Source organism: Rutilus rutilus (assembly GCF_951802725.1).
Source record: "Rutilus rutilus genome assembly, chromosome: 6".
NCBI lineage: Eukaryota > Metazoa > Chordata > Actinopteri > Cypriniformes > Leuciscidae > Rutilus > Rutilus rutilus.
In genome coordinates, this window is record NC_140214.1 from 20,321,837 (window position 1) to 20,337,278 (window position 15,442).

Consider the following 15,442-nt stretch of genomic DNA (forward strand, 5'->3'; position numbering starts at 1 on the left):
TTTTATTCTAGCTTTATTCATTCTTTTTTTTTTTTTTTATCTACACTGGAATATGGGTAAGTTTCATAAAAAACAACATTTCGAACAAAAACCTGAGAACGTTGCATTTTTGTCAAAGACGAAATTGTTTCTCTTGGTTTTGGGTGTTTCTGTTATTTTCTGTAAAGAGTAAAATTAAATCGCTGTCAGTAGTGATTTAGTAAGCTAACACCAGCCTTTAGTCAGCTAATTACCACAAATAGTTTATGCCAGTGCATGTTAATGGCATGCGCTATACATGCAAATTAGTGCAGGAAAAAAAATGACTGTAGTAAAATTGAGGAATATGACCAGTGAAGACAAGTAAGATGCTGCCATTTGGAAATCATTTTAATTCCCTGCACAATGACCCGTAGGCCCATGACTCACTCTAGTCGGTGATTTCTGAAATCACAAACTGTGAAAGACACATGCCTTACGCCCATATGCTCAACATGCCTCTCCACTGCTTTAAAACGTAGTGATTTCATTTCATCAGTGCTTTGAAAAGCATCGCCGCTGCCAAAATTATGATCTCCCGAGGAGATGATATATAACCTATAACTCAAGCCTAGAAAGTGAAGGCTACTCTCTGTGGGCCTAGTTATTCACAAGGCATTTCATTTGGCCTGCATTTCATGGTCATTTGAACAGACTCTCCATTTTTCCCCTCGTTCTTGCTGGCAAAAGCTTTTGTTGTACACCCCACCCCGCACCCGCACTATTGAAAGCAAAAGCCTGGCATCATTTGGAGCCAAAGTGTGCTACCAAGCTAATAAAAAGAATCAAGGTCTTTCAAACAATTGCCTTTCAGTGTGTGTGTGTGTGTGTGCGTGTGCGTGTGTGTGCATGTGTGAAAGAAAGGGAAAGAGAAACATAAGAACGGGTATTTAAAAAAAACAAAAACAATCATGAACGTACAAGGTGTTCATTTAGGCCTTTCGCCTACTCTCACAAATCTATTTGTGATTATTCTTCAATTACAGAGTAATTTATTTTTATCTGTTTTGTTTCTGTGATTCTAAAAGCAGTTTTGTGACCGAGTGTAGTTTTTGCTGTATTATCTATTGGTTTTGTTTTTCGTGTTTCTCATATCTCGCTCTGCTGATGGGGTCATCTGTGATGCATTTAATTATTGTTCCCACGATAAATCTAGCATCACATGCCAGATGTTTCCTGCGGAGAGATGGCATCAAAACCAGGACAGAGACAAAAAATTCTGACGCACACTTTCCCAACATTTCCCAAATCGCTCTTTAATTTTGTATTGTGCACAAACAATGTTGTGTGCACATGCTCAGTGGATCTCGGCCACACAGATACGCACCTAAAAGTGCACGTAAACATGAATGCACACTGCAGTGAAACGTCTGACTGACAGCTGCCTGTGTCGTGATGTCCAGTGAGTGAGAGGACCAGACAGCTTATATAAGCCTGATGATCCCGTAATATTTTCCCTCGTATTCCACCTGATCAAAGCCGAGGCTTCTCATTAAGCCAAAACACTTATTTCCGTTTTCTTTCCATGTGTTCGGTGCTCACATTCAGGCACTGTACCTCAAGAGTTTAATTATGAATGTGGCAGGGGAGAGGAGAAGAGTTTTGTAATTGACAGGGTCTGGAAACACATATCGCAACCTTGAGGAAATAAATTGACAGATGTGAGAGAGGATCATGTGTTGGGCGTAAGCAGTTTAGGGTAACCGGCTCTCTGAATGAAGACATCTGGTGGGACAGTCAGGGTGTAGACTAAAAAAGAAAAAGATATAAACAGTTTATTAAGCCTCATATTATGCTTGAGGTCTGAGAGACCCACAAGGCCCTTTAATATCTCAATACTTAACATAAGTACCTTAAAAGGTAAAAAAATATTTCATTGTGTGTTTGGAGTCTCAGACATTCTAAAATAATAAATAATAATAATTCAATGAGTTTTATTTATATAATTTACATCATATATATAATATATCTCATATATAAGACATATATATAGCTTGTTAAAATAGAGCTTCAGTGTCATCAACCTACTGGGAGAAACTTCCTAAAATAATTTTGATGGAAAATAAGAGGTTAATTTCAAAATTACTATACTTTTACACTCACATTATTATGACTGGGTATCGTCTCGATAATGATTTCCCAATTCAATTCATAAGCTCTCAATCTGATTAGTTTCCGATTTTCTTTTTAATAATAATATTATTATCTTGCATATGACAAACTCTCTGTCAGCTATTCTGTAGATTATGCAGGAAACATTCTAACTTGGTACATTACAAATAATAGTAATTTAAAAATAATAATAATAATAACAGAACACAATCTACATAGTTTTCATTTGCTATATTATTTAATCATAAAATCATAATTCAGATATAAACTTTAAAGGGTGTAAAAAGTAATTCATTAAAATGACCAGCTAAAAAGAGTCATTTGTTCATGTAGCTTTTAATTTACCATTGAATCCCAGACTGTAAATCTGAATAAAATAAAATATAATGCCTTTTGCAGTTGGGCGTTTGATTCAGAAAACACTTGCATAAAGTCAAATCGATCTTAGGATTTTGAGAATCAATTTCAAGTTTGTTCAAATAAAGAACCCAAACTTAAAAATAGAAATGTTATACACGAGATCTAAAATGAGGTGAGTCCTCTAAATGTTTGTGTGTGTGTGTGTTGGGAAAAGAATGATGACTGCATAATAATAAGATCTCTTCATTTCTATGAATATTGCCAAGCCTATTTCACTGTCAGAAATCGTTTGGTCTCAAACCTGTTCTAATCATAGGAGAGAATGTTAAATTAGAAGTAAAGCTGACATGAGAACAACAACAATAACAACAACATCTGTCAATAAAGCAGGGAGGCCTCATAGGTTCCCTAGAGCTGAGGAAAAGGGGTGCAAATGAGTGCTGTTCCAGAGGGAACCCTCCAATCGGGAGCTCGCGCAACTTATTAATGCAAACATCTTGTCTCACGCAGCGTTTTAAATGTCACAGTCAATTTAAAGCAGGAGTGAGAGGCAGAATTCATTTCATCCCTATGCCTCACCGAGACCCCTGAGCCAAACCCCCGTATATGCAGACATATCTGTCTCCACTAAACGACAGGAGACAGCTGACGTGTTCGGCAGAATGTATCTCCGTACAACGCTCCTGTACAGACAGTAATGGCTCGGGCTGAGACAGGTTTCTCAATATCGCCTCATTCGCCCTAACGAAACCCCTCACCCACAAGCAGCACTGATCAATTCTGCTTGTACTTTCCTTCAAAATTGCTACCAGGCCTAACCGTATTTGAGGTTGTGTGAGGAAATTGACTTTTGCGGTGCTGTTTTCTTGGGTGGAAGAGGACAGACGGACCTCACCTGTGGTTCTGGGCCACTGGTGCATACTGTGGATAATGGCACAATGTGCATGACTGTAACAATGGGATTAGACAGGTGAGACCATGAGCCAACAGAAGGAAGTGTGATAATTCTCTCTCTCTCTCGCTAACTTTCACTCTGTCTCCAGCTATGGCTCGTCCTCTCTCTCTCTCTCTCTCTCTCTCTCTCTCTCTCTCTCACACACACACCTTTCCTTTGCATGTAGGTCAGTGTCTCTTCTTCAGGAATTTGATATGTCCTGGGTAATGGATTATGGCTTAAACTGGGCCAGAATTATCCAGCAAAGTGTGCCAGTACCTTCAATTCGATATGTTGGTCAATCCATTCCATTCCCTGTATGATTGTGTGTTTTGTATCCAGTATATGCATTTTACCTCTGTTTAGTAAGTGTACTCGGTCAGAACTACAGTTTATCATAGTAAACATTATTTTCCCCTCTAATCAGTAACAACATAATCACCTAGACACAGTTCTGTAGTCTACAGCAGCATGGGCCTCACTAAAACCCCATTCACGGTGCCAGTGTCTTTCTGGCTGTGTGTCACCAGCCGCTGTACTAGTTGGTCACTTACAGGCATTCTTAATACGGGTTGCCCTAGAAACAGTTATGAATGTCAAACACAATAAGTTGTCATGAATGCAATACAGGATCTCAAGCATGGTTTTTCATGTATCCGTTTTCTTTATTATTTTATATTAAATGAGCTGACAGGATCATGTGAGCTTCCTTGTCTTTACTCCTATTGGTAGTCATTGCATCAACTCTGCCTTTGCATAAATGGAAATTTGTTTTGTTGCCGGATACATCCACATCTAGTTCTCAAGGCTCACTGTTACTCATGTCACCGAATCTCGCCAACTGTCATTGATTGTTTATGAGTCTAGGTCACATTGTCATTGCAAATGGCTGTTTTTATTTGAATATGAATTGGTTTATGAATTTATTTAAACACTACCATTCAAAAGTTTGGTGTCTGTACAATTTTTTGAAAGAAGTATCTTTTGCTCACCTAGGCTGCATTATTACAATTTAAAATAACTGCTTTCTGTTTTAATATATTTAAAAATGTAATTTATTATTCTAATGTACTGATTTGGTGCTCAGGAAACAGTTGTACTGCAAAATATTTTTGTGGGGAAAAAACAGTATTTATTTGCAATAGAAATATTGTACCATTAATGTAAATAATTGAAATATTTCTAGCATTATAAATTTCTTTGCTGTCACTTTTGATCAATATGGTCAATAAAAGTATTAAGTACTTGACCTGACCCCAAACTAATAACATGGAAATATGCTTTCATATTATTTGTATTATTTTCACAACAATATGATTAATTTATCTCCAATTAAGGCTCCCAGTGTAACCTCATTAAGTAACTAGATGAATGTGTCACCTTTCCTTGTTGGTTGTTGTTCAGGCAGCTGTTATTCATGCAACAGTGGCAAGAGCTAGTTTCAGAAATGAAGCCACTATGGTGACTGTAATCCTAGAAGAAACGTGAGAGAAGAAAAAATCCAATCAACACACCATTTAGCACTTAACTCTTCAGTGGTTTATCATCGTTTCATCAGAATTATCGGCCTTTTACCACGTCTGATATGACAGCAGATTTGTGTTGGGGGTGTCATCGTATAGCTCCACAAATGACGAGCAGATAAGTGAAGGTTGGGGGGACATGTTCTCTGCGACTGTGTGTCAGAACCTGCATTGTGTGCAGCTTTATCAGCCACAATGTGATCCCTCTGGCAAGAGAAGACACACAATCACTGTGTACTGACAGTTCAATTTCACACTTCATTATTGGGCTGCAGAGTGGTTGGAGTCACTCAGAGAACTAGCATTGTTTTGCTTCAGTTCTGTGATGCTGTTCATTTTTCTCTCTAAATTGATCTGGAACACAATATTATCCACAAGGCTTTGAAGAATATATTCCAAAAATAGAGAGCCCGCGCTTTTATTTACGGTATATGCTCTGACTGTACACCTCTGGTGTAGGTGAGGTAGTGGGGCCTGGTTCTGTATGCTTCACTAACAAGGCACGAGCTAATATGTTATATGTGTCAATAGTTATTGACAAGGTATACAAAAAAAGGTTAAACTCATTTAAATAAGGTTCTTCAAAGGCCGTATTGCTAGAATGCAGTAGTAGATTTACTCAGGTTGCCGTCTTTGAAATACAGATACATTGTGAGGCCAACACACATTGTATTTCACTATTTATTTTACAGTAATGGTATAGTACATATAGTGCAGGGTTGCTATCAGTGGGGGACAACAGTCCTGTGATGAGGGCCTCCCATAAGAGGACAGGGGTTTCCCAACCAGCTATGTTTTTTGTGAAAAAATAGATTGTATACAATGCATTTTCATGGCAAGTTAATAATGTAATATATTATTAGATGTGTGCGTGTGTGGGTGGGTGGGTGGCCTGGTAAACCGTACATTATGGGGACAAAATAAGCAATAAGCAATCCCCCACAAAGATAGCAATATCTGAAATCTTTGTCCTTGTGGAGACATTTTTGGTCCCCATGAGGAAAACAGCTTATAAATCATAGTAAGTGATGTTTTTTAAAAATGTAAAAATGCATAAAGTTTTCTGTGATGGGTAGGTTTAGGGGTAGGGCTAGTGGAAGGGGATATAATATACAGTTTGTACAGTATAAAAATCATTATGTCTATGGAAAGTCCCCATAAAATATGAAAACACGACGTGTGTGTGTGTGTGTGTGTGTGTGTGTGTGTGTGTGTGTGTGTGTGTGTGTGTGTGTGTGTGTGTGTGTGTGTGTGTGTATGTATACATGTCATACATACACATAATATTACTATTTCTGCAATAATTAATGAGAATATGTGAGTATTTTATTCAATAAAAGCACTACTTTCTAGTTTAGAAAGAAAGAAAGAAAGAAAGACAGAAAGAAAAACGAATCTGCATATTGTTTTTGTGAGGGGAAAAACAGTATTTGTTACAGATATATTTTAACTTACTGTAGTAAATAAAAAGCAAATTATTTAATCAAAAGCAATTATTTAATTATTTTGTCTTTTCACACAGTAATGTTTTTCTTTTTTCTTTTTCATCCATTTATCTGCCATTTTATTTTAGGAAGGGGGTCCATTGCAAGAATATCATTATATTTTGGGGCACTTGGCACCAAAAAGTTTGACAACCCCTCTCATTGAGTCCAGACAGAAGGCCCACCCATAAACATTTCATCCCGGGCTCAGTGAATTTTATCAGTGGCCATACATAATTTATATTTCCGTGAACTTACTGCTCTCCAAAATACTTTTTGTTGTTATTGTAATGCAAAAATGTAACACTATGCTAATGCTAATATAAAGATACTGCTACTATTACCTCCGCTAATACTTTTAGACTGACTCCTTATTCATCGAACAAGATATACATTTTGTTAGTTTTACTGGGCAACTGATGTAAAATACTGACCATAAAATTAACATCAGTAAAGTTTCTCTCCTGACAAACAGATTCCTAAGAGATGTGCTTGATTAAAGTGCACTCTCATTGAACCTTCTTTTTGAAGTTCCTTGAAAGTGCCGACTCCATTTACAGTGCTGTTGGTGATTGGCCAGCGAACCCAGCTTAGATCTATCAAGACCAGCTAAAGCAAACTTGCTGCACTGAATACTTTGACAGAACAAATCAGACGCATTGCTTCAAAAATCTGCTGCTGGGTATTTGCATCCATCAGTTAAGGGTTTATCTGAGTTAAAGGTTTATTTGGTACAAGTGTATAATTATAATCCGAGCTAAAAGCATAAATTACGTTTAACATTCGTGGATGATCTGGTTGCTTTGCTAGTAGATAATGCTAAAATATAGCTTCTTTTTTTTTTGGCCAAGATGGCTAATGGTTAGAAGAGTTACTCTTTAAACCATACCAAACAGCAGTTAAATTTAGCTTAGGATTCATTTAGATAGGGGAGAACCCCCTGTAGCCCTAACTGTGTTTCATCTTTCCCATTTTAGGGCCCCATTGTTCAGCCATCAAGTGAAGATAAGTGAGACAATGCTAATCACCTGTCAGAGAACAAAAGTACACAGACATCAGAACGCCACTACTGATAATGGTGGACATCAGACACAGAGTGTCCTCACCCAGCCTGTCTCCCGGCCTCCATATCTACACGTGTGCAGGTGGAGGGAAACAAGAGGATCTTTCTCTGGCTTTTCCTAAACCACATAACAGCAGATTAATCAGCCTGTCTCATCATGATAAACAGGGAAAAAGTTCCAGTTTCGAGGTAACATCAAGAAATAGAGAGTACAAACTGTTGTCCATTGCATTTTAATTTATGTAAAGCACATCCGGTAGGAACCACAAAACGTTTGAGATATTGAGCAGTAAATGAACATAATAGGCATTTAAACATAAACCATGTACAAAATATATTGTAAAACGAAATGAATTATTCATCGTTTTTAATTCACACACACACAGAATGATTTAATGTTACATGTTATGAATTAATGTTAGATATTACGAAGTGGTATTAAGAAACCAAACCTCTGATGTCTTCAATATTTAATGCTACATGTCTTTTTCCATCTTCTGCAGTTTTCTGCTATCTTTTGAATTTAGTGAAAGCTCTACATCTCAGAATCCCCTCTCGCCTTATTTTAGACCCTGAAGCCTTTTCAACAGAGAGATGAATGAGTGATTGTCTGCACTGTGGTAACTGGCCCTAAACTAGTGCTCATTTTTAAGATGGCTGGTTCAGCATTGCTGTTCACACTTTGTGTGTGGACTTGTATTTTCTGTGCATGATTTTGGAGGGAAATCTACAGGAAGTATTTAAATAAGATCTGTTAACAGCTGAGAGTATTAGATATTTTTTGCTAGCTGAAAGCATAATCAAATTAGCCAAGATATTTCATAAACAAGCAGGGATGTGTAGAACGTTTTGAATGCTGGTGTTCCAAATTTAAAGAGATTTCTGTGGAGTTCCTCACACTCAGATTCTTGCAGGCCTGCTAATGAGGTACCAATCAAAGGAGAAATCCTTCAAACAGAATTCAACCTAAGAATAAAGTAAAATCAGACCATAAGATAACATTAAAATTATTTTAATTTCAGTGCAGAGCTCGCCGGTCAACTGAAGTTGCTGGTCTTTTATTTAATGATGTTTTGAGTATTAACATCTAATCCAAACCACAGGTGTCATGTAATGATTGGCGATGCCATCACCGTAAATCATAATTATATAGACAAAATGTACATTTCAATTTAAACTGAACTGAAACCCTATAATACACCACCATTCAAAAGTTGGGGGTCAGTAAGATATAGTAGAAAGTAATACTTTTATTCAGCAAGGATGAATTAAATTAATCAAAAATGAGAGTAAAGACATCTAATGTTACAAAAGATGGCTATCTTCTTTGCTTCTATCTCTGTTCTTTTGAACTTTTTATTCATCAAAGAATCCTGGAAAAAAATGTGTCTTGGTTTCTACAACAGTATTAAGCAGCACAACTGTTTTCAACATTGATAATAATAAGAAATGTTTATTGAGCAGCAAATCAGCATATTAGAATAATAAAAAATATATATACAACAAATATATTGCTAAAATTTATTTAAAAATATATTTACTTAAAGGGATAGTTCACCCAAAAATGAAAATTCTGTCAGTAATTACTCACCCTCATGTTGTTCCAATCGCGTAAAACCTTCGTTCATCTTCGGAACACAAATTAAGATATTTTTGATGAAATCTGAGCCTTGTCTCACTCCTCCGTAGGCTGCTAGGTGGCCCAAACTTGCTGGCCCAGAAAAGTTATTAAAGAGATCGTTAATATAGTCCAAGTGGCTACAGTGGCTCAATCTTAAGTATATCAAGCGACGAGAATACTTTTTGTGCGCAAAAACAAACAAAAATAACGACTTTATTCCACTATTCATTTCCTTCTCTCTGGGCCTCGTAGTGTTTTTGCGCTGTGCGTTCTGTGTTGCACGTCATCACGCATCACACACATGACCAGCGTCGGCCAATAGTGAGCCTACGTGGTGACGTGTAACACAGACGCGCTGCGCAAAAACACTACGCGAACCAACTAGAGGTCGAGAGAGAAGGAAATGAATAGTAGAATAAAGTCGTTATTTTTGTTTGTTTTTGCGCACAAAAAGGATTCTCGTCGCTTGATATACTTAAGATTGAGCCACTGTAGCCACTTGGACTATATTAACGATCTCTTTAATAACTTTTCTGGGCCAGCAAGTTTGGGCCACCTAGCAGCCTATGGAGGAGTGAGACAAGGCTCAGATTTCATCAAAAATATCTTAATTTGTGTTCCGAAGATGAACGAAGGTCTTACGCGGTTGGAACAACATGAGGGTGAGTAATTACTGACAGAATTTTCATTTTTGGGTAAACTATCCCTTTAAGTATATTTTTGGTGCATTGTATTATTTCCTAACATATTTTTTGGGCAATATTTACACAATCTGAATATATTAATTTTGTCCGTAATATATATATGATACATTTTTGCTGTATGGGTTATGATGCGAAATAAAAGAGAATTTTGTTTGGGGAAACAAAATATTGGCACAGAAGACTAAATCACTTAGCATGGAGAGCAAATCGCTCTTTGACAAAATCCTCCAGTAGAGCATGTATGTGACAAATACAGTTTCAAGCAATGGAAATTCAATGAATTAGCTTGACCTACTGTTGATCTTAAGAGATTTCACCTAACATTTAATTAATGCTTGTCTTTGTATAACTTTAATGTGTTTTAGATATGAGGAATGTGCTACAAATTGCATGGACCAGTGTGGTTAGTTTGTATGAAAGCATTAGCCTACTGCTGAAGGTCTAGTTGGAGGCAGCTGTGGAAGTGCTGTGGCAAAAGAATTGCAGGGTCGAGTGCACTCTCCAACCAAAGGCTGCACCAAAGTTAATTACCGTAGACTGAAGTTATTTTGTGTTCCCTGTGGGATTTTCTCAGTGCAAAAAAAATAAATAAAATAAAGCAGTAACTTGCGAATTCATGCCATTTCCTGGAGCCCTTTACCTCGTATTAAAAGGAACAATGTGCATGGAATGTTACCATAGGTTTTCAGCAGGTTCTACTCCTGCTTATTGTAGCCCTGTCATTTTATCATACGTGAACAGTATTTTTGACTAATCCTCTCATTGTGTTCTGTTCTGTCAAGACAAAGGTTCTGTAGGTCATCACCTTTTGGCTCTTTTTAAACCTAAGACCTAGTCCTTAGCATTTCGAAAAAGCAGATTCTGGGGCACTTAAAGAAAAAAGAGGATTACGTCCATTGGCTTTGTAAAGCACCGACACCTGAAAAGGCCTGTAAACGGGCCAGACTCTGGCTAAAGATTTTTTCATTTTTTGCCTTGTTAATTTGAAGATGGATTTAAACATACCTCTTGGATTAATCGACTGAACAGTCTCTAAAGCTTTATAAAATGCCAAGTGCTTAAGGGTAGTCTTCAGACAGCCGGAACCGCACAAGTGTGAAAAGTGATTTTCCTGAGGGACGGAACGGAAATATCCTTATTTGCATTTAGAGAATGCATCAACTTTATGAAATGTTTAGCAACTGTGAAGCAGCGCTTGTGTTGATGTCACAGCACAATTTGGCTTTTAATAGGGCCAGAGGCTTAAGCACGGCATTACATCTTTCCTTCCTCTTGAAATTGTCACTCCGTAATCCCTTGGCAAAGAGTAATGCAGCTAGATTAGTGGGCCAACCCCAGATTTCAGAGCGATCGTCAGAGGACCCACAAAGAGATCGCTGGACCATCTAGCTCTCAGTATATACGTCACTCTCTGTTTGTTCACTTGAAATATACAGACTGTATGTATGTGATCTGATGAAGACGGGGGCTGTGAAATGTGTTGATTATTAAAGCACAAAACACTTAGGGATTTAATAACAGTGAACAGGCTCTGTCCATCTGGGCCAGCGAGGGGGGGGCTGATTAATCCGAAGCTCTGTGCAGTATGAGGGATATTAAGAATGGACAGTTGAAAAAGGACCTGTCTAAATAGAATGAAAGCAAAGAGAACTGTTTCTGTGTCGCGCGAAATGGCTTACGGCTCGAAATATGATTGATTTGATTGCCTTCGCCCTTCAAATAGTAATTTCCCCAACCCACATGAGATGCCTTTTCAGAATATAAACAAGATTAGATTAGCTCAACACCTCAGCAGAAAATCTCATTCAAAATACAAACGTAATCGCCTGTTAATTCGCTTTTCAACCGCTTTTATCATCTGTCAGCATCTTTATCAGTATATAAACAATGGTAAGAGGTAACGGAGGTAATTGATGCTAATGTTTCATACAAATCATATTATCAAATAAACAGTGAGAAACATTTTGACTGTCATCAACACTGTCTTGGCTGTTCATCGTAATTAGAACTGATTATATATTCAGTTGTGAAAAATATACAATGTAATAGGTTTTGTGTGAACTTGTGTTACACATTGCAATAAGGTTCAATTTATTCATACTACTTAATGTATTAGGTATGAACTATCAATAAACAACAATTTGTTACAGCACTTATCAATCATGGTTAATGTTTATTTCAAAGAAACTATTTTTAACTCTTTCCCCACCAGTGTTTTTGAAAAAGGTTGCCAGCCACCGGCAGCATTTTTGATTAATTTTACAAAGGTTTCATGGCCTCCAGAATATTTTCTTTCATGAATATCTGAATATATATAAAATAAAAAAAAGAACAACAAAAAAACTGTTTGATTCTAGCTTCATGCATTCCTTTTTTATCAACACTTGAATGTGGGTAAATTTAATAAAAATAAAAAACAACAACAACATTTTGAGAAAATCATAATTTCATCACTACATCTAGATTGAATTCAGAATGATGATCAAAACACTACATGGGGTAGATCGAGTCCATCAACACCCCCAAAGCTTGACATTTCATTCTTAACAATATGCAGTTTTGATTTATATGCTGTTTAACTCTTTCCTCACCATTGACGGAAATGTCATGCTCTCTGTGTTTCCGCTGTTATACGGTAATAGGGGGCGCTATTACACATCTTCTGAAAGAGTACTGAATCTCCTGATCAAAACACAGGTGAAGAATAAGCAGAAACATGTGATATGTAAGCAGATGCATATGCAAAATAAGGTGATCATCAATATTAAAGGAGTTATCTTAAATCTTAAAATATTGTACATGTTTTAATTGTTTTTGTATGGTATTACATATCTTTTATTGATTAATTTATTTAGTTTCTTCATGTTTGTTTATAATACATTTAACTTATTTTATATATCTTATAATGTTAAAAATGCATTATTTAGAAGTTAACATTAAGTTGTAATACTGTAACAATATTGTTCATTGTTATACCTAATACATTGTCAATGAATTGTGTTATTGCAAAGTTACCCTATTTTTTTGGTCGTTTTTATTTGAAAACACCCCCCTACACACACACACACACACACACACACACACACACGTACTTGTATGTCCTTCTTGAAATGTTTAGGCCAGTGTTTGTCTCTTTCACTCTTGTTTCCCCATGAGAGTAGCCCTATAAATGCAACATGACAAAGTCTATTGAGAAGCACGTCTAATAAATGTTTCCCCCTGCTGTAGTGATGTTGCCTTGGGTCTTTGGGATCTGCTCTCTTGCTGAGGGTGGAAATCACTTTCCAGTAGTGGAGACGGGTCAACCCCTGTGATTTGCCATGCTCAGCAAGAGCACTCGGGACTACTTTCTTAGGCCTCAAATGACTCACATTTGGTTCCTCAGGGAATAGAAACTTTACAGTTCCTCTCTTCAACACACCAGCCTTACAGGACATGCAAATAAGATGCCCTTGAAGTTTCCACATTCATTAAAAGAAATTCAGACATTTGCAATCGGAAACATGGAGATATGAAGACTCGGATGTGACAAGAAGTCATCACCATAATTATGTATGTTATACAAAACGCTGCTTGCTCGGTGCATTTCCCCCCCACCCCCACTTTGAAATGTTGACGGCATTGCATGACATATCTGGGCTGCTTATTATTTTACATTGCACCCATTGCTCCTTGACTCTGTCTTGGGTGGTATAAGGTATAAGCCTGAGCCAATATGCTGTTACTGATTTAAAGCGGATTATCGTTTGCTGTCCTAAGCCTCAGTGAAATCCTTTAAAATATTCATATTGGCAGACCTGGATTAGAAAACGAAACAAGACTTTTTTTTACCCATGTAGATTGGATATATATATATATATATATATATATATATATATATATATATATATATATATATATATATATATATATATGACCAATCTACGTGAGTAAAAAAAATTGTCTTGTTTCGTTTTCTAATGCAATATACTTATTGTTTGGATGAAACTCAGCTTCTTTACAATCCCCACATGATATTCTCATAGTTAATGAGTGATGGAGTGTGTGTTGTAGCAATGCTAGATTAGAAAACACTTAATGCAACATAAACATCTGCTGAGTGATTGGCTGTTTACATAGGGCATGTGCTATCCATCCGTCCTCCGTCAACACATTCATACACATCTTCACATTACAGCCGTAATCTCTGTTAGCATGAGACTGGAGACAGCAAGATTGAGAATTTTCAGTATTAGGCCGGTTTATTGGATTCAAAACCATTTGTATTATTAGTAGTCTATTTGTGCACATGACAAACATTTTCTTTAATTCACATGCACATACAGCATTAAGTGTATGACTGAAAATATGCACTTTTTCCCCATTTTTTCCATTTTTATACACACAAGCATTTATAGATTCATTCACGCTGACTTGAGCAAGACTTTCTGCTTTGTCAGCAGTCAAGTGGAATGTGCATCAGCCATGTCAAAGAATACATTTAGGTCATGTCAGGATTTCATCAGTTAGAATTCAGCTGGTGTGTGTAAACGCATGCCATTTCCAGAGTCTAGCATCATGCCTGTAAGCGCACTTGTCACATTCCTGGTAACTCAAATTTTTGGTGCTGTTTCGGTCATTCTTTTTTCTATTTTTCAAGTCAATTTTTAGAATGTCTTCTGATGTTGTGAAATGTCTCAGGGTCTTGTGAGCAAAGCAATGAAAAAAATTCACATCATTCAAGTCTGCTTCTAAATGCTGAGTCATAAATCTGCTTAAACAATAACTTTATTCTGTGCCCCCACCAACAGACCCACTAATGAGGCATCATCAGGCCTAGAGGAATTCCCATTGTTTAGGAGTTGTTGGAGTCAACAGGAAGGGGGCTGACTTTGTTAAAGTGTGACCAGGTTTCATGGGGTGTCTGACTGATGACTGAACATGGTATGTGGTTTTTGACTTTAGGGCTTGACTTTTGAGGCATAGCTAGCTATTTACGTTATCAAAGCAATTCAGTTCACAAGTTCTATCTAATCATTTGTAGATACAAATTGTACAACATGGTTTATAGGAATTAAACACATATTTATTTATATTCTTAGAAGCAATTCATCTCTAGTTTTATATTTGTCAAATATGACCGTTCCCATGCAACTGGGACTCCTCTCTGTAAAAGAAAGGCAGCTTTATTTCATGACTCTTTTATGCTTTGTGAAAAAATTAAGTGTGATATTATGAAGACAAAATCTTTTCAAAATTAATTTGCAGAATTGTTCATATATTATATGGCGATATACTTTGCATGTTGACTGCAATCTTTTTTTTTCTACTTACTACAGTAGTGTTGGATGTACATACTACAGTATATGTATAAATATTTTATAGTACATGCTATATTGTATATATAAAACTGTAAGAAATACATATATACAGCCTATATATATATAATATATATAATTATATATATATATATTTTTACAGTTTTACTGTTAATAGAATTAAATAGTTTTGATTAATCTCATGAATTCGGAAATTGAATATCAGATTAGAAAATGTGTGACTTTGACAGCCCTAAAAATACATTTTTGGCCCCTGGACCCAAGTTTGAAAAAGTCTTGACAGCAACAAACAAGCCTGTACACAC

General features: G+C 36.6%; 1 long non-coding RNA gene across 1 annotated transcript; it reads right to left on the reverse strand.

The window, feature by feature from the left end:
- Nucleotides 1-1,251: 1,251 nt before the first annotated feature.
- On the reverse strand, nucleotides 1,252-5,768 carry LOC311291846. Its single transcript, XR_014627619.1, has 3 exons — nucleotides 5,000-5,768; nucleotides 4,805-4,897; nucleotides 1,252-1,767 (listed from the first exon to the last, which is right to left on the reverse strand). It is a non-coding gene; the product is annotated as an uncharacterized lncRNA (long non-coding RNA).
- Between the last annotated feature and the right edge of the window lie 9,674 nt (nucleotides 5,769-15,442).